Below are 24119 nucleotides of genomic sequence, written 5' to 3' on the forward strand. Positions count from 1 at the left end.
TTCTTTTTGGTGGATTGGGAGGGCTGTGGACCTGAAGAGAGATCCTGGGAACCTGAGGACAACATCCTAGACAAAAGTCTGCTCCTCAGGTTCCCAGGCTCTAAGAAGAGGGGGAGACCCAAGGGGGGGGGTACTGTTACGCCGAGCGCTCCGGGTCCCCGCTCTTTCCCGGAGCGCTCGCTTCACTCTCGCTACCGCAGCGCTCCGGGCAGCTCCACTGACCCGGTGCGCTGCGATACCGTCTCCAGCCGGGATGCGATTCGCGATGCGGGTGGCGCCCGCTCGCGATGCGCCTCCCGGCTCCCGTACCTGACTCGCTCTCCGTCTGTCCTGTCCCGGCGCGCGCGGCCCCGCTCCCTAGGGCGCGCGCGCGCCGGGTCTCTGCGATTTAAAGGGCCACTGCGCCGCTGATTGGCGCAGTGGTTCCAATTAGTGTGTTCACCTGTGCACTCCCTATTTATACCTCACTTCCCCTTCACTCCCTCGCCGGATCTTGTTGCCATTGTGCCAGTGAAAGCGTTTCCTTGTGTGTTCCTAGCCTGTGTTCCAGACCTCCTGCCGTTGCCCCTGACTACGATCCTTGCTGCCTGCCCCGACCTTCTGCTACGTCCGACCTTGCTTCTGTCTACTCCCTTGTACCGCGCCTATCTTCAGCAGCCAGAGAGGTTGAGCCGTTGCTAGTGGATACGACCTGGTCACTACCGCCGCAGCAAGACCATCCCGCTTTGCGGCGGGCTCTGGTGAAAACCAGTAGTGACTTAGAACCGGTCCACTAGCACGGTCCACGCCAATCCCTCTCTGGCACAGAGGATCCACCTCCTGCCAGCCGGCATCGTGACACTTATGTTACTAGCCGAAGTTCCTAATCTACCCTTTAATATTAGTAGCTTTGCTAGAGAGTGACGGAGGGGGGCTATCACATCGGGTGACACCCTGACTGGCTTGCCTGCCACTAAATAGCTGCACTCCAACTATCCCGCAACAACCCATCCACCCTCCTCAGAAATAAAAAAAATGTTAAAAACAAACTATGCCGCACCATGAATATCCGTACTCTGGAGCCTTTTTTGTTTAATTTTGTGATGATGGTGGGCGAGTCTTGTGTCGCTGCGCTGGGGCCGGAGTATGCGTCAGGGAGGAAGACAGCTCAGCACCAACAGGCACATAAACAATAGTGAAGCCACACAAAAAAACTGCTCGGTTCATTACCCACCCCAAAATGTGCATGAAGCTGTATTACTATCAATGTTTTTTTTTTTTTTAAGGAAACATTTTTAGTGCCACATATGGGTTATTTACGTAGTCTGTAAAAATTCTTACACAATTATTTTGTGTTTTATTCTATTTTAATACAACATAATTTTTTAAAATGTAGTGGGTACACCAGCATCTACGTGTTTTTTGTTATATAATACATTTTTTCTATAATTAATATTAACATTAATGTAGCAGCTTTGTTTCATGATGCAGAACGAGAACAGTTGTTAAAGTGGGTGTTAATTTCCTTTTCTGTAGACGTATGCACTTTCTGTAAGCCAGGTTGGACCTGGAATACATGTGACTTTTAAATGGAGATGCTAATTTTTTCTTCATAAATACTGCATTTGATAAATACATGACCACTGCAAAGTAAAAAAGAAAAATTACTAAGTGAGCAGATTTCAGAAATATGCTTTGGAATAAGCAAAAATCAAAAAGTCGGAGCATGTATAGAAAAGTCGCACGTGCGCAAGTACGTGCAACTTTTTTACACACAAAAAAAATATACTACAGAGCTTAATAAATCTCTTTCTAAGATCTTTACACTCCATTTTTCCTGCTTACAGTACATCAACTCAAAACTTTTTACTTGCTGTCTAGTAAATGCCTTTCATTGACAGTATCAATGTTGCTCACCTTACCGGTCAGTGGTAATGTCATGGCTGATGTATATCTAAACAGTCACTAGATGGCAGCATACCCTATTAAATAATAAAACAATAGCTGAAAAAGTGTTGTTGCATATAAAAGGTGAGCTAACAGATTATAGGAGAGCTAAAGTGGCCAACCTTGAGACCTCCGCCACCTAGGGTCTCACCTCTCAGTTTACTGAACTGCTTTGTAGACAAGACATCATAGTTTGAAAAAAATTAACCCCTCTAAGACCCAGCCCATTTGAGGACACTGTTTTCATTTTCATTCGTCTCCTCACTTTCTAAGAGCCATAACTTTTTTATTTTTCCATCTACAGACTCATATGAGGGTTTGTTTGTTTGCTAGACCAATTTTAGTTTGTAATGACACCTTTTATTTTACCATAAAATGTATTATGCAACCAAAAATATTATTTGCTGCAGAAATGAAAAGAAAAAAGCAATTTTGCAACCTTTGGGCAGTTTTGTTTTACGTAATTCCCTTAATTGTAAAACTAACGTACTCTTTATACTGTTGGTCAATAAAATTAAAATTACAATCCATGGTTACATGCTTCTCTATTTTATTATTGAACTGCTTTTAACCCAACCAGGACCAAGGGCGTACAGGTATGCCCTCGCGTCCTGGGACTTAAGGACCAAGGGCGTACCTGTATGCCCTCGGCGTTTCCATTCAACGCCGTAACTGGGCGGTGAACAGAGCGGGATGCCTGCTGAAATCGTTCAGCAGACATTCCATACCAACCCCTGGGGGGTCCTGAATTCAGACCGGCGATCTGCAGCGATTTCGGGTCATACGGGTATCCGGTGACCCGGAAAATAACGAGGATTGGGGCTGTTCAAGACAGCCCCGATCCCCTTGAAGGGATAGGAGTGAGGTGGCAGGGGTGCTACCCCTCCTACCCCTGCTATTGGTTGGTCAGAAGCGACCAACGTAGCAGATCGGGGGCCAGAGGGGAGGGTTGAAGTTCGGTTGCCCCGCTCTGCCCACCCACGGTAGTTCGGGCAGAGCGGGGAACTGTGCTGGGAGCGGCGGCAGAGGTCCCCTACCTATAGCGGGCGGCGATCATCGGTGATCCTCCTGCTGGTGCGGCGGCGATATACAGTGGTCTCTAATCTGTAGCCCTCCACATGTTGCAAAACTACAACTCCCAGCATGCCCAGACAGGCAGTGTTTCTAAAATGGAGCCTCCAGCTGTTGCAAAACAACAACTCCCAGCATTGCCGGACAGCCACTGACTGTCCAGGCATGCTGGGAGTTTAGCAACAGCTGGAGGAACCCTGTTTGGGAATCACTGGCATAGAATACTTTTGGTAGCGGAGGCATCTGTAACGCTTGCATCCGGGTCCGCCCCTATGCAAATCCCTAATTTAGGCCTCAAATGAGCATAGCGCTCTCTCACTTCAGAGCCCTGTCGTATTTCAAGGCAACAGTTTAGAGCCACACATGGGGTATTTCCGTACTCAGGAGCAATTGCATTACACATTTTGGGGGGCTTTTTCTCCTTTTACCCCATATGAAAATGAAAAGTTGGGGTCTACACCAGCCTGTTAGTGTAAAAAAAAATAAAAAAAATTTACACTAACATGCTGGTGTAGCCCCATACTTCATTTTCACAAGAGGTAAAAGGATAAAAAGACCCAGAGATCTCCTGAGTACGGAAATACCCCATATGTGGTCGTAAAATGCTCTGCGGGCGCACAACAGGGCTCAGGAGTGAGAGCACTATGTACATTAGAGGCCTAAACTGGTCATTTGCACAGGGGGTGGCTGCTGGTTACAGCGGTTCTGACATAAACGCAAAAAAAATAAATACCCACATGTGAACCCATTTTGGAAACTACACCCCTCACGAAATGTAGCAAGGGGTTTAGTGAGCCTTAACACCCCACAGGTGACTGACAGATTTTTGAAACAGTGGTCGTGAAAATGAAAAATGTAATTTTTCATTTGCACAGCCCACTGTTTAAAAGATCTGTCAAACACCGGTGGGGTGTAAATGCTCACTGTACCCCTTGTTACGTTCCTTGAGGGGTGTAGTTTCCCAAATATTGTGCCATGTGGGGTGTTTTTCGCTGTTCTGGCACCATGGGGGCTCCCTAAATGGAACATGCCCCGCAAAAACCATTTCAGCAAAATTCGCTTTCCAAAAGCCCAATGTCGCTCCCTCTCTTTTGAGCCCTCTAGTGCACCTACAGATCACTTTACATCCACATGAGGTATTTCCTTACTCAAGAGAAATGGGGTTTACATTTTTGGGGGATATTTTCACCTTATACTCCTTGTGAAAATGAAAAATTTGGGGTAACATCAGCATTTTAGTAAAAAAAAATTAATATTTCATTTTCACGTCCAACTTCAACGCAAAGTCGTCCAACACCTGTGTGGTGTTAAGGCTCACTGTACCACTTGTTACATTCCTTGAGGGTTGTAGTTTCCCAAATAGTATACCACGTGGGGTGTTTTTCGCTGTTCTGGCACCATAGGGGCTTCCTAAATGCAACATGCCCCCCAAAAACCATTTCAGCAAAACTCGCTCTGCAAAATCCCATTGTCTTGCCTTCTCTTCTGAGCCCTCTATTGCACCCACTAAGCACTTTACATCCATATATGAGGTATTTCCTTACTCGAGAGAAATTGGGTTACATATTTTGGGGGTCTTTTTCTCCTTTTACCCCTTGTAAAAATAAAAAATATGGGTCTACAAGAACATGTTAGTGTAAAAAATGAAGATTTTAAATTTTCGCTGCTATTCTTTTGAAACACCTAAAGGGTTAACAAACTTTCTGAATGTCATTTTGAATACGTTGAGGGGTGCAGTTTTCATAATGGGGTCCATTATGGGGTATTTCTAACATAAAGACCCGCTAATTCACTTCAAAACTGAACTGGTCCCTGAAAAATTCTGATTTTGAAATTTACTTGAAAAATTGTTGCTATACTTTGAAGCCCTCTGATGTCTTCAAAAAGTAAAAAGGTGGTGCAAACATAAAGTATACGTGTATCAATATATAATTTATTTGGTATGTCTATTTTCCTTACAAGCAGAGAGCTTCAAATTTTTGATGAAATTTTTCATGATGCAAGTATCAACAGAAATTTACCACTAACATAAAATAGAATATGTCACGAAAAAACAATCTCTGAATCAAATTCATAAGTACAAGCATCCCAGAGTTATTAATGCTTAAAGGAGTACTCCGACACAAAACTTTTACCTGTGAAAAGCATGAATAAAAGTTATATTACATTGTAATGTACTCACCTTGTCCATATCGGCTTCTTCCCGGACTTCTCCTCGGTTTTCCATTAGGCCGGAAGCTGTTGCCTTTGATGACGCTCGACTGCCTTTTTTTCACGATCCTGCGCCATCTTCGTCTGGTAACTAACAACAATTTTAGGGGAACCCTTAAACTAAGTACCCCCCAATATTAAAATGTACCTTTTATTAATCCATTTAAAATATAATCTGTGACCAACATAAGTATGTGAATCAAAAAAAAAAGTCTGACGAAGCTGGGGTGCCAGTGAAACGTTGGAAGGGCTGGCTAATATCTGGTTATTTTAATTAGCAGTAGCCACCGGCTCCTAATAGATAGAAGAGTGAGCTACCAATCAATGCTCACTCTGTCAGTACACAATCAAGTGTTTACAAAAGACAAGCACAGGAGTTAAGGAGCCTGGTGGCAACTGTGGTTTTAAAGTTAGTGGTGGTGTCATTACACCAACTTGTTGAATCACATACTTATGTTGGTCACAGATTATATTTTAAATGGATTAATAAAAGGTACATTTTAATATTGGGGGGTACTTAGTTTAAGGGTTCCCCTAAAATTGTTGTTAGTTGATTTGACCCTAGTACCTCCTCTTGGGGTTTTGTTGTTTAGTTATCTTCGCCCGGTGACTCATCGATCCCATGAGTCACTGCGGGCTGTGCCGGCCTTCCAGCCCGGAGTCGGCTACTCCCCTGACTTAATTTATTCATTTATGCGCTGAGCTGCCATAGGCTCAGCTCAGCAAACGCCCACCTAAGCGCTGTCCCTCAATCAGGGGGAGGGCAGGAGCTGGCCGGATGTCAGGAGCGGGCATGCTGGGAGATGTCGTTTTTCCCAGCGCGGGCCAGGAACTTCGGGCGGCCGTAACAGGAGAACGGCTGGGCCGTTTAACAAGATTGAGGGGTCGTTGGACAGGTAAATTAATGGGCTACAGTTAATGGGCTACATTGTGGCATTTTTTTTTTGCTCTGGTCCTTAGGGTCAAAATGGGCTCGGTCCCCAAAAGGTTAAACAGGGATCAATTTATGTGGGCGGGCAGGGCACTAAAAATTTTGTCGACAATAATAAAAATGTAGTGTGTGTTATTCACTTTAAAAAAAAAAAAGAAATGAAGGTAGTACTACTACTCCCAGCATGGAACACACTGTTCCATGATGGGAGTAGTAGTACCTGTACTAATAGACAGATCGCCCGTTGTGATCCTCCTGTATAATTTATAGATGCGGCCGGCCGCTCTTCTATGGTCCCCTGCACAGCCGTATATATACACCAATTCATATTTCCCACAGAGAGCTGTGATTGGCTAGATGGTTCCAGCCAATCGCAACTCTCTGTGGGAAATATGAATTTGTGTATATATATACTGCAGTGCAGGGGACCACAGACGAGTGGCCGGCCACATCTATACATTATACAGGAGGATTACAGCGGGTGTCAGGAGTGACACTCGCAGTGATCTGTCTATTAATGCAGGTACTACAGCTCCCAGCATGGAGCAGAGTGTTTTTTTTTTTTTAATCAACTGGTGCCTGAAAGTTAAACAGTTTTGTAAATTACTTCTATTAAAAAATCTTAATCCTTCCAGTACTTATTAGCTGGTGAATACTACAGAGGAAATTATTTTATTTTTGGAACACAGAGCTCTCTGCTGACATCTCTGTTCATTTTAGGAACTGTTTAGAGCAGCATGTTTGCTACAGGGATTTTCTCCTACTCTGGACAGTTCTTTAAATGGACAGAGGTGTCAGCAGAGAGCACTGTGGTCATGATGTCAACAGAGAGCACTGTGTTCCAAATAGAAAATAATTTCCTCTGTAGTATTCAGCAACTAATAAGTACTGGAAGGATTAAGATTTTTTAATAGAAGTAATTTACAAATCTGTTTAACTTTCTGGCACCAGTTGATAAAAAAAAAATAATAATAATAATAATAATTCCACCGGAGTACTCCTTTAACGACGACGGATGTAAATGTACGTCCTGGTTTGCCGCACCAGGAAGTACATTTATGTCCTGTGTATGACCGCGAGCATCAGAACGATGCTCGAATCATACACGGCAGGTTCCGGCTGCTACTAGCAGCCGGGGACCTGCCCGTAATGGCCGACATCTGCGATCGCGCGGATGTCCGCCATTAGCCCCTCAGATGCCGTGATCAATACAGATCACGGCATCTGAGGCAGTGCGGTACTTTGAATGGATGATCGGATCGCCCGCAGCGCTGCCGCAGCGATCCGATCATCCAGCATGGTGGCCGGAGGTCCCCTCACCTGGCTCCGGCCGTCTCCCGGGGTCTTCTGCTCTGGTCTGCGATCGAGCAGAAGATGATCGATAATACTGATCAGTGCTGTGTCCTATACATAGCACTTAACAGTATTAGCAATCAAAGGCTTGCTATAGATAGTCCCCTATGGGGACATAAAAAGTGTAAAATAAAAGTTGAAAAATGTAAAAATAATAAGTAAAAAAAAGTGAAAAATCCCCTCCCCCAATAAAAATGACAATTGTCAGTTATTCCCATTTTACCCCCAAAAAGCGTAATTTTTTTAATAAACATATTTGGTATCGCTGCGTGCGTAAATGGCTGTACTATCAAAATATAATGTTAATCATCCCGTACGGTGAATGGCGTAAACGTAAAAAATTTAAAAAGTCCAAAAATGCAGCTTTTTTGTCACATTTTATTTTAAAAATTTATAAAAAATTATCTAAAAGTTAAATTTTTGCAAATGTGGTATCGATAAAAAGTACAGATGATGGTGCAAAAACTGAGCCCTCATACCGCCCTATATATGGAAAAATAAAAAAGTTATAGGTGGTCAAAATAAGGCGATTTTCGATTACTGATTTTGTACAAAAAGTGTTAGATTTTTTTTAAGCGGTACAAAAATATAAAAGTATCTAGCCATGGGTATCATTTTAATTGTATTGACCCACAGAATAAAGAACACATATCATTTTTACCATAAAGTGTATAGTGTGAAAACAAAACCCTCCAAAATGCGCAAAATTGTGGGCTTCATTTAAATTTCCTCCCTAATAATTTTTTTGGGGGGTTCGTCGTACATTCTATGGTAAAATGAGAGGTTTCATTACAAAGTACAATTGGTCACGCAAAAAACAAGCCCTTATATATGTCTGTAGATGGAAATATAAAGGAGTTATGTATTTTAGAAGGTGAGGAGGAAAAAACGAAAACGCAAAAATAAAATTGGCCTGGTCCTTAACGTGAAAATGGGCTTGGTCCTTAAGGGGTTAAGGATAGATCACAGCGAGTGTCAGGAGTTACACCCGCTGTGATCATGCTTCATCCCTCAGATGCTTACTCCTGAGCTCGCATCTCTTGTCTATACTCCGGCCGGCCACTCACCATTCATATTTCCGGCTGAGAGTGGGGATTGGCTGCGACCATCCGGCCAATCCCCACTCTGGGCGGAAGATATGAATGAGTGATGTGAATTTCTATTCACATCACTGGCTGGCCAGAGTATAGTGCAGAGATGCGAGCACTGTATAGAGCTGCTCTGCATCTCTGCTGTATTATGAACGATCGCATCGGGTGTCAGGAGTGACACCCGGGGCGATCTGTCTATTAGTACAGGAACTACTACTCCCATCATGGAACAGTGTGTAGTACTACCTAAAAAATATTTTAAAAAATAAAATAAAATTAAAAACACACACACACACTACGTTTTTATAATTGCTGGCTACATTTTTAGTGCCCTGCCCGCCCACATAAATCGATCCATTATTTATTAATTAAAATGATCACTACCGCATCTTTTTTTGTTTGGTACACACCAATTTTTTGTTTTAAAAACCCAAAGGGGCCAAAAATGCAATTTTCACTCAAATGCAAAAACGTCAGACACAAGAAATTGCACTGGCGTTTTTTCTGACGTTTTTTTTTTAAGTTAAAAAAATGCAAGATTTTCAAATTTTTCACCAAGAAATGATGCAAGTATCGCCGAAAATTTACCACTAACGTAAAGTAGAATATGTCACGAAAAAACAATCTCGGAATCAGAATGAAAAGTAAAAGCATCCCAGAGTTATTAATGCTTAAAGTGACATTGGTCAGATGTGCAAAAAACAATCTGGTCCTTAAGGTGAAAATGGGCTTGGTCCTTAAAGGGGTACTCCGCCCCTAGACATCTTATCTCCTATCCAAAGGATAGGGGATAAGATGTCAGATCGCCGTGGTCCCGCTGCTGGGGACCCCCGGGAATCGCCGCTGCGGCACCGCGCGAGTTCGCTCTGCACGTAATGACGGGCAATACAGGGGCCAGAGCATCCTTACGTCACGGCTCCGCCCCTCGTGACGTCACGACCGGCCCCCCTCAATATAAGTCCATGGGAGGGGGCGTGGCGGTGATCACGCCCCCCTGCCATAGACTTGAATTAAGGGGACGGGCCGTGATGTCACAAGGGTCGGAGCCATGACGTCACACTGCTCCGTCCCCTGTATCGCCCATCATTACGCACAGAGGGAACTCGCTCTGTGCAGTAATGATAGCACAGTGCCGCAGCGGCGATCCCGGGGCTCCCCAGCAGCGGGACCGCGGTGATCTGACATCTTATCCCCTATCCTTTGGATAGGGGATAAGATGTCTAGGGGCGGAGTACCCCTTTAAAGGTTTTTTATTTTTTTTAAGTCAAACTTAAAAAAAAAAAATTCCTATTCTGACCACCTATAACTTTTCCATATATGTGGCTTCATGAGGGCTCGTTTTTTTTGCTGAGATATGTAGTTTTTATCAGTACCACTTTTGTACACATCTGACTTTCTGATAACTTTCTATTTATTTTTTCCTGGGATCTGATGTGACCAAAAATACCCATAGGGGCTATTTATAGCAATGTACTTATTGCTGCTGCTATATAGTGTTATGCATAGGCATAGCACTGATCAATGATAACTGCTATCTACTTGTGTAGTCTGCCAGAAAGCAGACCATACAAATGGATCTAGAAAAAGCGGATGTAATGATACCTCTGGCCACTGTCTTGACTCATCAGACCCCCTCGATTGCGTTGGGGATGGTCTAGAGTCTCACAAAGCCTCCCAATGCTTTAGATGCCATGATCAGTATTGATTAATGGCAGACATCAGCATGATTGCGGGTCCTCGGCTGCTGATAGGGCTGCTCCTGCACTCACTTTATAAAACGTACACGCCGCAGTGCATAAATATACTCCCTGGTGCGCTAAGAACCAGACATCCAGGCCATGCATGCACGTTGTGTGTCCTCTAGAGGTTAAAGTGTGCCTCCAACAATATATATATATATATATATATATATTTTTTTTTTTTTTTTTATATAAAGATAGATTATGTAGCAGTTAAAGATAGTTAGGGTCAGATATTGGCAACCTTAAAGGGGTACTCCGGTGGTTAATTTTTTTTGACTATATGGCATCTTCTTTGTAAGTTTAGTTTTTTTGCAATATACATGTGTTATATGTTTTGGCAGCATGTGTGTGTTTTTCTTACCTGTTTGTTGGGCAGGAAGTTCTGTAGTTCAGAGGGTTTTCTTTTACTGTTGCCCACAGTTCTGAGTCTGTTGTAGACAAGATGTCACAGCTTTTTTTTTTTCTCTGTCTGCATGAGAAAAATAAGCCACGCCCCCTCATCCAGCTGAGTACACAGCTCCTCATCTCCCCTCCCCCGGCTCTGTATTCTAAGGTCGCAGGTCTGCACAGGAAAAGGAACACATAGAAGATAAGTGTGTCATCTGAAGGGGAGGATGACAAGGTGCACGGGCTGGGGATGTATGGACTGCAGGGGAATAAATTTCATACTGGGAATGATCTCTATATGTGAAGGGGGGGGGGGGGACTCCTGAATGACATGCTGGGAGTTGTAGTCCCTGTTGTGTGTGTGTGTATGCTAGTGTTTACAAACCAGTGTGCCTCCAGCTGTAGCAAAAGTACAACTCCCAGCATGCCCTGACAGACTTTGGGCATGCTGGGAGTTGTAGATTTGCAACAGCTGGAGGCACACTGGTTGGGAAACACTGTTCTAGCCTATCCAGCATACACATCATGTTACACCAGTGTTTCCCAATCAGTGTGCCTCCAGCTGTTGCAAAACTACAACTCCTAGCATGCCCAAAGGCTGTCAGGGCATGCTGGGAGTTGTAGTTTTGCAACACCTGGAGGAACTCTGGTTGGGAAACACTGGTTTATGCCCAACAGAGGTGTGGTGAACTACAACCCCCAGGAGACTACAGAGGCAGCATGCTGGTGTTATACCACAGACTGAAGACTCCTGAATGACACATGCTGGGAGTTGTAGTCCCTTTTGTGTGTGTATGACAGTGTATCCCAACCAAGGCTGACTATATTAGTGTGCTGTGTATAAGGGGGCCGACCCGGGAAAATAGTAGGGTGGGTAAAGGGCGGAACAAACAGACAAAAAAAAAGGAGCCGCCCCAAACCAGCAAGGCATGTGGCATGCTGGGATTTGTAGTTTTCAGCACAGCAAGAAACAGGAAATAGAAGCAAAGATAGGAAAACAAAGTGGGGGATAAAAAGACAACAAAGAACGGAAATAGAGTAGGCTAAACAACAAGAATAGAAATGAAACAAAACAAATAGGGTAAGTCAAAAAAGGAAAAACACTTTGACCACCAGAGTACCCCTTTAAATGTCTGTATAGATAACTAAAATATATGTTGTGGCCATGTAATTTGCCACGTTACTATAGCAGGCAAGTGACTGGCTACTGTAGTAAAGTATTGTGGTTGAGATGTTATCATGCAACACTTTAAGACCTGTTTCACACAAATGTATTGGTATATGTCCATAATGCAAATCTGAAATACAGATATTGTGGATATTTTTTTTTACTATTAAAGCGTACCTGTCAGATCTCCCTAAAAATAAAAATGTATATGTTACTCAGTATCTAATCCTGATCATCTAATTTTTATGCCCCCTCAATGCAAGTCAATGCAGTCAATGCAGTATGGATCAAATAGATACATGCATATTTTAATCCCTCTCCATAGGCTTCATTGGGTGTTTTCTATCCACAAAACAGACAAAAGTAGAGTATGCTGTGTTTTTAAAATGTGCTTGTATTTTATATGCCATGTAAATAACCTTATAGATATAATAGCCCTATTTCTTGCTTCTAAAACTTTGACATCTGTTCTATAGTGGCAAGCATCAATGGCTTCTCATAGATACACTAATATAAAGCATATACCTAAGTAACCAGTTTGCTTAGTGATAATAATATAATGTGGAGCTGTGCATAGCGTGATGGGATGTTTACTGTTCCCAGGAAAAGAACAGAGCAAAGTTTTACCCTCTAAACTACACCTACACTTTTAGGTTAGTGTACAAATATGCACAGCATATACAGAGGCAGTCATACACACACACCCACATATTCCATGCTTCATAGGTAAGGGGTAGTAGCTGCTGCTGCACTATTTGCCCAATCTTTAAAGTGACCATGCATAAACATTTGCAGAGCCCACCAATGTGACAAGATGGTTTTTCTGCCTATGTGTTTCAGAAGGTGCACAACCTGTCTTGGAATAAGAGATGTGTTGTTAGATTGTTTTTCTAAAGGAACTGAAAAAATGTGTTATAATACAAATTACAAACCTAAATGAGTGAAGTATGGGCTTGAGCTGACATAAATAAAAAAATAAAAAAAAGAATGCATACTCACCTTACGATCTCCTACCACGTTCTCCCTGCTGCAGTCCTTTTTTTTTTTTTATCTAAAAGGTGTTTATGTAGCAGTTAGTGACAGTTAGGATTGCAGTGACAGTCACTGCAGTGATGACCCACCTCGGCCAGTGCTCTGCCATGCACATGTTGAGCTGAAAGCAGGAAGTGCTGCTCAGCAGGGACCAATGGAGTGTATGCAACGGGGATCAGTGCAGGTGAGTATAGGTTTTTTATTTTTATGCTAGCTGAAGCCCATAGTCCACAGTTTTGTGTCCCTGGACATGACTTTTAAGATAATTTAAAGGGAATTTCCCACATAAAAAACAGCCTATTTTGGGTATATAATAACAACAACAACAAATACACTATGCCCTCACTCCCATACCCCTCATTGCCTATGTTTACTTCCCGCTCCACCTGCTCTGCTGATGATGTCCAAACAGCAGGCCAGTAATTGGCTGCAGTATGTATGGAACATCATCAGCAAAGCAATGAGAAGCAGACACTGAAGCAGGCTGGAGAAGACGTGCAGGGCATTTCTTTTTAATCAGAAAACCACATTGAGGGTCTGTTAACACGGCATAATTTCCGCATGCGGAATTCCGCACAGATTCCCCCTCAAATTAAAGTCTTAGTCAAAATAGACTTCTATGGGATTCCGCACTCCAATTCACACTTCCGAATTTCCGCATGCAGATGTATGGAAATCTGCCGTGTGAATAGACCCTAAGGCTGTGGTTACATGTTCTATATATGCTGTGGATTTTCTACAGCAGGTTTTCCAAAGCTGATGTTTATACTATGGATTTTCTGCTGGTAAGGCTACGTTCACACTATAGTATGTCCAGAATTTTAATACCGCTGCGGAATTTCAGCAGTGTGCAAGGTGTGTCAAAATCCCATTGAAAACACTGGGAAGCTGCTGCACTGAAATGTCCGAGTTGAACGTACCCTTAACCCCTTAAGGACCAAGGACGTACTGGTACGTCCTTGGTCCTGCTCCCGTGATATAACGCGGGGTTAAACGGTAACCCCTCGTCATATCACGGCGGGCCCGGCGTCATAGTGAAGCCGGGACCCGCCGCTAATAGCGCACAGCGCCGGCTAAAACCGAAAGTGAAAGCTGACGGTTAACTCAGTGGGCTGTTCGGGATAGCCGTGGCGAAATCGCGGCATCCTGAACAGCTTACAGGACAGCGGGAGGGCCCTTACCTGCCTCCTCGCTGTCCGATCGCCGAATGACTGTTCAGTGCCTGAGATCCAGGCATGAGCAGTCATGCGGCAGAATCGTCGATCACTGGTTTCCTATGAGAAACCAGTGATCAATGATGAAGATCAGTGTGTGCAGTGTTATAGGTCCCTATGGGAGCTATAACACTGCAAAAAAAAAGTGAATAAAGATCATTAACCCCTTCCCTATTAAAAGTTTGAATCGCCCCCCTTTTCCCATAAAAAAAAAAAACACAGTGTAAATAAAAATAAACATATATGGTATCGCCGCGTGCGGAAATGTCCGAATTATAAAAATATATCATTAATTAAACCGCTCGGTCAATGGCGTGCGCGCAAAAAAATTCCAAAGTCCAAAATAGTGCATTTTTGGTCACTTTTTATATCATTTAAAAATGAATAAAAAGCGATCAATAAGTCCTATCAATGCAAAAATAGTACCGTTAAAAACTTCAGATCACGGCGCAATACATGGAAAAATAAAAAAGTTATAGGGGTCAGAAGATGACAATTTTAAACGTATACATTTTCTGCATGTAGTTATGATTTTTTCCAGAAGTACGACAAAATCAAACTTATATAGGTAGGGTATCATTTTAATCGTATGGACCTAGAGAATAAAGATAAGGTGTCATTTTTACCGAAAAATCTAGAAACGGAAGCCCCCAAAAGTTACAAAACAGAGTTTTTTTTTAAATTTTGTCGCACAATTATTTTTTTTTCCGTTTCACCGTAGATTTTTGGGCAAAATGACTGACGTCATTACAAAGTAGAATTGGTGGCGCAAAAAATAAGCCATCATATGGATTTTTAGGTGCAAAATTGAAAGAGTTATGATTTCTTTAAAGGCAAGGAGCAAAAAACGAAAATGTCAAAACGGAAAAAACCCCGGTCCTTAAGGGGTTAATCAATGATAAAATCCACAGCATATATAGTATGTAGTAAGAAAATATAGCCAGCACAACTACCTAATACACGAGTGCATGCTGCTGTGGCAAACACAAAGCATACAAATAGATGGGAGTACAGTTAAAAACTGCATTCCATGGTACAAAAAATAAACCTAAACACAGTTCTGTAGGTCGAAAATTTTAAAAGGTTATAGGGGCCACAAAACTGCAAATTAATAGATTTGCAGTTTTAAATTATTTCTTCAACTATAAAATGAAATATAAAGTGTCCAAGTTTGGACACAGAGTCAGGAAGTGAAAGCTGACACAGCTTGCTCAGGGACACACCCCCTGCTAGGGAGAGGAATGCAGGGGAAGTGAGCAGCACAAGGGCTGTAATCTTGCCAGAGTCAACACAGATGAAAGTGACAGGAAAATGATCATAAGTACCGTGTGAGTAACATCCTTAGTTTTTTCTTTTTTTCCCCCCTTGGTGACAGGTAGGTTTTACGCTTTCTTTGTCCGAGTAATACACCACACCAGCCACATATGGATCTAGAAAAAGCACCAGACAACACAGTCACTCAGTACACTCACCATGGAATAACTCCTGATGATGTAGGAATGCAACTAAGCACGGCTACGGACACCTCACTGGCCTCGGGTGCAGGTGCCTCCTACAGTGCTTCCACTGACGTCATTGGTCAGCAAACAATGTCCCGGCTATAAGTCATGCCCATTCTTATTTTTGGCATGTGGCATCATATCAGGAACACAGTAAGCTTTCACTAGGGCACAAGGCAACAAAGATCCTGCCGGGATACAAGGGAGGAGCAAGTACTTAAAGACAGGGTGCAGGTGTAGACACTTAATAAAATGAGTACTGGCCCTTTAAATGTATCAGCTCCGGCGCCCGGGCAACCTAGGAGGCAGGAGCATGTGCGCCAGGGCTGTGAGGACAAGAAGACCAGGGAGGTGAGTGACAGGCTGGGATCTGCATGCTGGTGCATCCAGCAATACAAATCCCAGCCCTGCCGGCAGCGGGGACATGAGAAGAGAGCGCACACGGCCAGCGTGTCTGCCCGGAGTGCAGATGTTACACCGATAACTCCATTTTTAGCTGCTGAAATTTCGGTGCATCCCTAGGTATCGCCATAATTGTACGATCCATAGAATAAAGATGACGTCATTTATACAGAACAGCAAAGACAATTAAAAAAAATAACAGAATCTTGCCTCCCCCAAAAATATAATAAAAACTAAAGCCCGTTCTGCAAAAAACAAGACCTCACACAGCTCAGTTAACCAAATATGGTGCTTGATAAACACCCTAATAAAAAGAAGGCCCCAAAAGCAGCACACTAGGGCTACACATGGGATATTTCTAAAAACTACAGATTCAGGGTAATACATTTTTGGTTGATTTATTCTGTAAATTCCAGCGGTGTTCCATAAATAAACTGATTAAAATTGAAAATTTCATAAAAAGTTAAAATGTTTACATTTTACAGAAACTTTGCTTTCAAGGACATCTGCATCCCTTTAACACTTATCCCCTCTGCCGCGGTTCTCCCATGCAGGAGGCGTGCTGACCGCAGTATGACATTGCGGCCTACACGCCTCCTCCCTGTAATTCTATGGGAGAGGCGGGGAGGCGTTTGTGCCTCCCCGCCTCTCCCATAGAATTGTTTGGGGACAGGGCGGGGACAGGACATAACCGCCAACCTCTCAGGTCAACGCTACGCGCATTAGCGCTCACACTGAGCACTAATGTCGGGGCCCCATTTAGGAGATTGCAGGGTTCCCAGCAGTTGGACCCCCCGCGATCAAACACTTATCTCCTATCCTGTGGATATGGGATAAGTGTTAAACAGCTGCAGATGTCCTTTAACCCCTTAAAGGTACTCCAGTGGAAAACTATTTTTTTTTTTCAAATCAATTGGTGCAAGAAAGTTAAACAGATTTGTAATTACTTCTATTTAAAAATCTTAATCCTTCCAGTACTTTTCAGCTGCTGTACGCTCCACAGGAAGTTCTTTTCTTTTAAGATTTATTTCCAGTCTGACCACAGTGCTCTCTGCTGCCACCTCTGTCCATTTTAGGAATTGTCTGGAGCAGGATAGGTTTGCTATGGGGATTTGCTCCTACTCTGGACAGTTCCTAAAATGGATAGAGGTGTCAGCAGAGAGCACTCTGGTCAGACAGAAAGGAAATTCAAAAAGAAAAGAACTTCCTCTGGAACATACAGCAGCTGATAAATACTGGAAGGATTAAGATGTTTTAATAGAAGTAATTACAAATCTGTTTAACTTTCTGGCACCAGTTGATTTAAAAAAATATTTTTTTTCCAGTGGAGTACTTCTTTAAGGGCATTGGACGTAAATGTTTGTCCTGATGCACTGGTAGTTCATGCACCAGGACGTACATTTACATCTTGTACAACCAGGATCAGGTGCGCCGTGCACGTGAATCATATAGATCCAATGATAGAAAGAAGGAATTCCGGCACCAGCGACTTAGATGCAAAAGGGTTTAATGATAATACAGCATGTATTATACACACGTTACAAAGACGCGTTTCGTGAGACACGATTGAGAAAGGCTATCACTGCCGAAACGCGTCTTTGTAACGTGTGTATAATACATGCTGTATTATCATTAAACCCTTTTGCATCTAAGTCGCTGGTGCCGGAATTCCTTCTTTCTATCAATAGTAAGGGGGAACCACTGGTAATAGCAGGCATCAGCGATCATGCTGTTGCCCACATTAACCCTTCAGATGCCTTGATCAATACTGATCACGGCATCTTCACTTGCTTTGTGTGGCTCATTGGACCACCTGTGGCATGATCTCAGGGATTCGGTGAGCCAAGATAACGGCTGAAGGTCAATTGGACACACAAAAAACAAGCCCTCACATTGGTCTGTGGATGAAAAATAAAAAATTCAAAAATGAACTTGGTTGTGTCCTTAAGGCCTAATTGGCTGTGTCCTTAAGTGGTTAAAGTTCCACTCAGTCATGCATGTTCACACTGAGTAAATCAAGAGTAATTCTCGCCGAAAAATTTACGGGCAGAAAAAATAATTTTATTTTCGCGGGCAATTTGTGCGGAATTGCGCATGGAAATGGGGGAGAAAGAAGTGAAGGGTTTTTCAGCCATTTGGGTGGAATTTTTTTTTACCATTGACTTGTATTGATTTCTACTAGCGGATTCCACTTGAAGAATGAACATGCTCATTCTTCAAGCGGAACAGAATTAGGCGTCAGAATTCCGCTAGCAGAATTTCCGCAGTGTGAACAGGACAGCGAAAAAAACATTAAAGTCAATGGGCAGAGGAGATGTGCATTCATTTGGAGTGGAGAATTCAAGAGGAATTAGTCGAGTAAATTCCTCTTGAATTACTCAGTATGAACGGGGCCTTATTCTGTCAGGGGCATTAACAGGGTGAGGCTTAATAGCCTCATAAAGTTACATAGGAAAAGTGAGTTTACCCCTGTGCTAAATGGCTGGTAACAAAGCAGCGCGCCAGGATCGGAAACGAATGAATAACAGAAGAACGGAGCCGCATGGTGAGCAGGGCGGCTGTTTACCTGATTCTATTAATGCCCCTGACAGAATATTATTTTCAGCTGGAGTTTCCCTTTAATTTTGTGAATGACCTGAGCAAACTAAGTTTCTAAATTCCATTGTTAATTCATTAAGGGGAGCAGTTTTTAAAATGGGGTGATTTTCTAGCATCCAGGCCTTTCAAATCCACTTCAGAACTGGTCCTTTAACCCCTTCAGGACCAAGCCCATTTTGGCCTTAAGGACCAGAGAGTTTTTTGCACATCTGACCACTGTCACTTTAAACATTAATAACTCAGGAATGCTTTTAGTTATCATTCTGATTCAGAGATTGTTTTTTCGTGACATATTCTACTTTAACATGGTGGTAAATTTTTGTGGTAACTTGCATCCTTTCTTGTGAAAAATCCTAAAATTTTATGAAAAATGTGAAAATTTTGCATTTTTCTAACTTTGAAGCTCTCTGCTTGTAAGGAAAATGTATATTACAAATAAAAAAAAATTTTATTCACATATACAATATGTTTACTTTATGTTTGCATCATAAAAGTGACGAGTTTTTACTTTTGGAAGACACCAGTGGGCTTCAAAGTTCAGCAGCAATTTTCCAATTTTTCACAAAATTTTCAAACTCACTATTTTTCAGGGACCAGTTCAGGTTTGAAGTGGATTTGAAGGGTCTTCATATTAGAAATACCCCACAAAAGACCCCATTATAAAAACTGCACCCCCCAAAGTATTCAAAATGACATTGAGTCATCATTTTAACCCTTTAGGTGTTTCACAGGAATAGAAGCAAAGTGAAGGAGAAAATTCACAATCTTCATTTTTTACACTCGCATGTTCTTGTAGACCCAATTTTTGAATTTTTACAAGGGGTAAAAGGAGAAAATGTATACTTATATTTGTAGCCCAATTTCTCTTGAGTAAGCACATACCTCATATGTCTATGTAAAGTGTTCGGCGGGTGCAGTAGAGGGCTCAGAAGGGAAGGAGTGACAAGGGGATTTTGGAGAGTACGTTTTTCTGAAATGGTTTTTGGGGGGCATGTTGCATTTAGGAAGCCCCTATGGTGCCAGAACAGCAAAAAACCCTCACATGGCATACCATTTTGGAAACTAGACCCCTTGAGGAACATAACAAGGAATAAAGTGAGCCTTAATACCCCACAGGTGTTTCACGACTTTTGCATATGTAAAAAAAAAAAAAAAAAATTTCACAAAAATGTGTGTTTCCCCCCAAATTTCACATTTTTCCAAGGGTTAATAGCAGGAAATACCCCCCCAATATTTGTAACCCCTTCTCTTCCGAGTATGGAGGTACCCCATAAGTTGACCTGAAGTGCACTATGGGCGAACTACAATGCTCAGAAGAGAAGGAGTCATATTTGGCTTTTTGAGAGCAAATTTTGCTCGGGGGGCATGTCGCATTTAGGAAGCCCCTATGGTGCCAGAACAGCAAAAAAAAAAAACACACATGGCATACCATTTTGGAAACTAGACCCCTTGAGGAATGTAATAAGGAATAAAGTGAGCCTTATTACCCCACAGGTGTTTCACGACTTTTGCATATGTAAAAAAAAAAAAAATTCCACTAAAATGTGTGTTTCCCCCCAAATTTCACATTTTTGCAAGGGTTAATAGCAGGAAATACCCCCCAATATTTGTAACCCCTTCTCTTCTGAGTATGGAGGTACCCCATAAGTTGACCTGAAGTGCACTATGGGCGAACTACAATGCTCAGAAGAGAAGGAGTCATATTTGTCTTTTTGAGAGCAAATTTTGGTCGGGGGGCATTTAGGAAGCCCCTAAGGTGCCAGAACAGCAAAAAAAAAAAACACATGGCATACCATTTTGTAAACTAGACCCCTTGAGGAACGTAACAAGGGGTACAGTGAGCATTTGCCCCCCACTGGTGTCTGACAGATCTTTGGAACAGTGGGCTGTACAAGTTTTCATTTTCACGGACCACTGTTCCAAAGATCCGTCAGACACCTGTGGGGGGTAAATTCTCACTGCACCCCTCATTACATTCCATGAGGGGTGTCGTTTCCGAAATGGGGTCACATGTGGGGTTTTGTTTTTTTTGCGTTTGTCAAAACCGCTGTAACAATCAGCCACCCCTGTGCAAATCACCTCAAATGTACATGGTGCGCTCTCCCTTCTGGGCCTTGTTGTGCGCCCCCAGAGCACTTTGCGCTCACATATGGGGTATCTCTGTAGTCGGGAGAAATTGCGTTACAAATTTTGGGGGTCTTTTTTCCCTTTTACCTCTTGTGAAAATGTAAAGTATAGGGCAACATCAGCATGTTAGTGTAAAAAATTAAATTTTTTTACACTAACATTCTGGTGTAGACCCCAACATTTCCTTTTCATGAAGGGTTAAAGAAGAAAAAGCCCCCCAAACCTTGTAACGCAATTTCTCCCGAGTACAGCGATACCCCATATGTGGCCCTAAACTGTTGCCTTGAAATACGACAGGGCTCCAAAGTGAGAGCGCCATGTGCAGTGTAGTGTAGTGTAGTGTAGTGTTTTTAGGGTACAGTCACATGGGCAGGGGATTACAGCGAGTTTCCCAGCGCAAAATTTGCTGCATCTCAAGATGCGAGAAACCCACTGTAAAAGCCTCGCCCATGTGAATGTACCAGCTGTTGCAAAACCACAACTCCCAGCATGCATGGTCTGTTAGTGCATGCTGGGAGTTATAGTTTTGCAACAGCTGGAGGCACACAGGTTAGGAAACACTGAGTTAGAAACAATGTTTCCCAACCAGTGTGTCTCCAGTTGTTGCAAAACTACAACTCCCAGCATGTCCAGACAGCTGAAGGGCATGCTGGGAGTTGTAGTTTGGCAACATCTGAAGGGCCAGATGTTGCTGAACTAAAACTCCCAGCATGCCTGGACAGTCAGTGCATGCTGGGAGTTGTAGTTTTGCAACAGCTGGAAGAGCACAGATTGGAGACCATTATACAATGGTCTCCAAACTGGGGCCCTCCAGATGTTGCAAAACTACAACTCCCAGCATGCCCAGACAGCCAAAGGCTGTCTAGGCATGCTGGGAGTTGTAGTTTTCAGACTCCTAGAAGCAGCAGTGAAGATCTTCACTGCTGCCTTTGAGGACCACATACTTACCTGCCAGTCCCGTCGCTGCTCGTCCACGTGGCCGGTCCCGCGTTGCTCCTCGGTCCCGCCGCTGCTCCAGGTAAGGCCGCCGGTCCCCTCGTGTTCCCCCCCTATGCCGCAGGTCCCCGCGAGCCCCTGCAGCCATCGTCCCCCGTTCTGCCCGACTTCCAGGGGCGGGCAGTGTGGGGGATCTGAACTTTCACCCCAGATCACTGTGATTGGTCCACAGGGACCAATCACAGTGATCGCTGACCAGGACCATCAATGGATGGTCCTGGGGGTGAAGCAGAAGTTGTCCCCTGCTGGAAACAGCGGGACTTCTGCCAGTTAACCCGTGCGATGCTGCGCATCGCCGGGTTAACTGAATGTCATTTATAAACGTCGGGATGCGCGAACGCACTGCACAACCCGGTGTTTATATATGCCATTCTGCGGGAAGGGGTTAAAATAAAAAAAATAATTTAGGAAATTTCCATGAAAATCTGAAGCCTCCTAACGTCATAAAAAAGTAAAAGGACATTTACCAAATGATGCTAACATATTGTACATGTAAATTATTAGCTTTTTTATATGGAATGACTTTCATACATATAAGCAGGGTCCTTCTAAGGGTCCCAGTAAGCTCTGCCGATGCCCCAAGCAGCTGCTGCTTTCTGGATGGTCCCGGGCAGCAGCGGTTACGTGATTAAGCTCTGCCTGTGCCCCAAGCCGGTGCCTGGAGCGAAGATACCGGAGAAGATTACAGGAGATCCCTGCCACGGACCGGGACAAGGTGAGTACCGTTGTCATCAGTGTCACCTGCACTACCTGTCGGTACAGACAGGTTAGTGCAGGTGACACTGGTGACAGATTTCCTTTAAAGAGCACCAAATAAAACTTTTAATATAGTGTTCCTTGTGTAATTAGCAGACACTTTCCCATTCACTTGCTTTTAAAATGATCAACATAAATATGTTTAAAATGTAAGAGAAAAAACAGCCACTAGGTGGCTCTGTTGTGTTCCCTGCCACAATTAATACAGTGAGTTTGGTCTCCTCCCAGCCTGGCAGGAGACCAAACTCAGGAAGTGTTTCTCTGCACTGAGCTTGATTGACAGCTGCACAGAGCCTCACTGAAAGCTGCACAGAGCCTCACTGAAAGCTGCAGAGTCTCATTGAAAGCTGCACAGAGCCTCACTGAAAGCTGCAAAGAGCCTCACTGAAAGCTGCAAAAAGCCTCACTGAAAGCTGCAAAAAGCCTCACTGAAAGGTGCACAGTGCCTCATTGAAAGCTGCAAAGAGCCTCAGTGAAAACTGCAAAAAGCCTCACTGAAACATGCACAGAGCCTCACTGAAAGCTGCACAGAGCTTGAGGTCTTCTATTCATCACAACACTGCAACGATGTGAGGGCAGAAGTGGTCCCCGAGCAGGCTTCAGCAATGTCATGCCTGCTGGGAAAAGCCCACTTTCTCTGGCTGGGAGAGTGCACTATGAGAAAGAAGAACGGTAAGATAGAGCTTTTTGGGGTTGGGGATGGCGGATGTACCTGTACACCCTAGTCCCACTCCTCTTCTATGAGGCGCGCTCAGGAGCTGAGCGTGGGTCATAGCAGCTCGGTCCAGGCTGGTATCTGCAGCCGGGACCCGTGACTATTGCTGGACATCACCAATCGCGTGATGCCCAGCATTAACTTATTAGACACAACGATCAAAGTTGATCGCTACATTTAAAACTAAACTAAAATGATCCAGGCAGCTCAGCGGAGCTGATCAGGACCATCACGGTAAAACCGCAATGTCCCGATCAGCTGGGAGGAAGGCGGGAGGGTCCTTACCTGCCTCCTCACCGTCTGATCTGTGGCTCGATGCTCCAGGAAGCCTCAGCAGCCTGGAGCAATCGAGCACAGATAACACTGATCAATGCTACTGGTAACAGAGCTGGAAGGAGGGTGTGACACTGGACACCAACAGATCCCGAAAGGTCCCATTCGCTTTGAGCTGGGTCCGTCAGGGTTCTGTTATTTTTCAAGGATTTTTTTTTTTATACAAAGCTCCTAACGCTGATGTGAACATGGCCTAAAGAAGGAGAGTTATCAAAACCTGTGTAGAGGAAGTGTGTTCCGTATTAGCAATGTGACAGCAACAACTTTGGCGCTGCTGGTTGAAAGATTTTATTTTCTCCAAAAAAAAAAAAAATATTAAACATTTTTTTATTTTATTTTTTAGGCTTCCTTTTTCAAAAAAAAAAAAACAACAAAAAAAAATGAAATTATTAACCTATTAGCCCAAAACTACGACCGACAATACAAACTTGAAGCAGGAACGGGCTCTCAGGTGAGGTAACCCTGGTCGGTACACAGCTCCGGCTCCGTTACTGCACTCCGGTATTCTCCGTCTCCACAACCCCGGCCGAGCACAGTGTAGGACGGAAATGGCAGAAGAGGCATCAC

General features: G+C 43.5%; 1 long non-coding RNA gene across 1 annotated transcript; it reads right to left on the bottom strand.

The window, feature by feature from the left end:
* Positions 1 to 1339: 1339 nt before the first annotated feature.
* LOC130355928 (uncharacterized) lies at positions 1340 to 24116 on the bottom strand. The gene is made up of 3 exons (XR_008888704.1): positions 23947 to 24116; positions 1897 to 1961; positions 1340 to 1622 (listed from the first exon to the last, which is right to left on the bottom strand). It is a non-coding gene; the product is annotated as an uncharacterized LOC130355928 (long non-coding RNA).
* Between the last annotated feature and the right edge of the window lie 3 nt (positions 24117 to 24119).

The sequence above is a fragment of the Hyla sarda genome, chromosome 2 (assembly GCF_029499605.1).
Source record: "Hyla sarda isolate aHylSar1 chromosome 2, aHylSar1.hap1, whole genome shotgun sequence".
In the NCBI taxonomy this organism is placed as follows: domain Eukaryota; kingdom Metazoa; phylum Chordata; class Amphibia; order Anura; family Hylidae; genus Hyla; species Hyla sarda.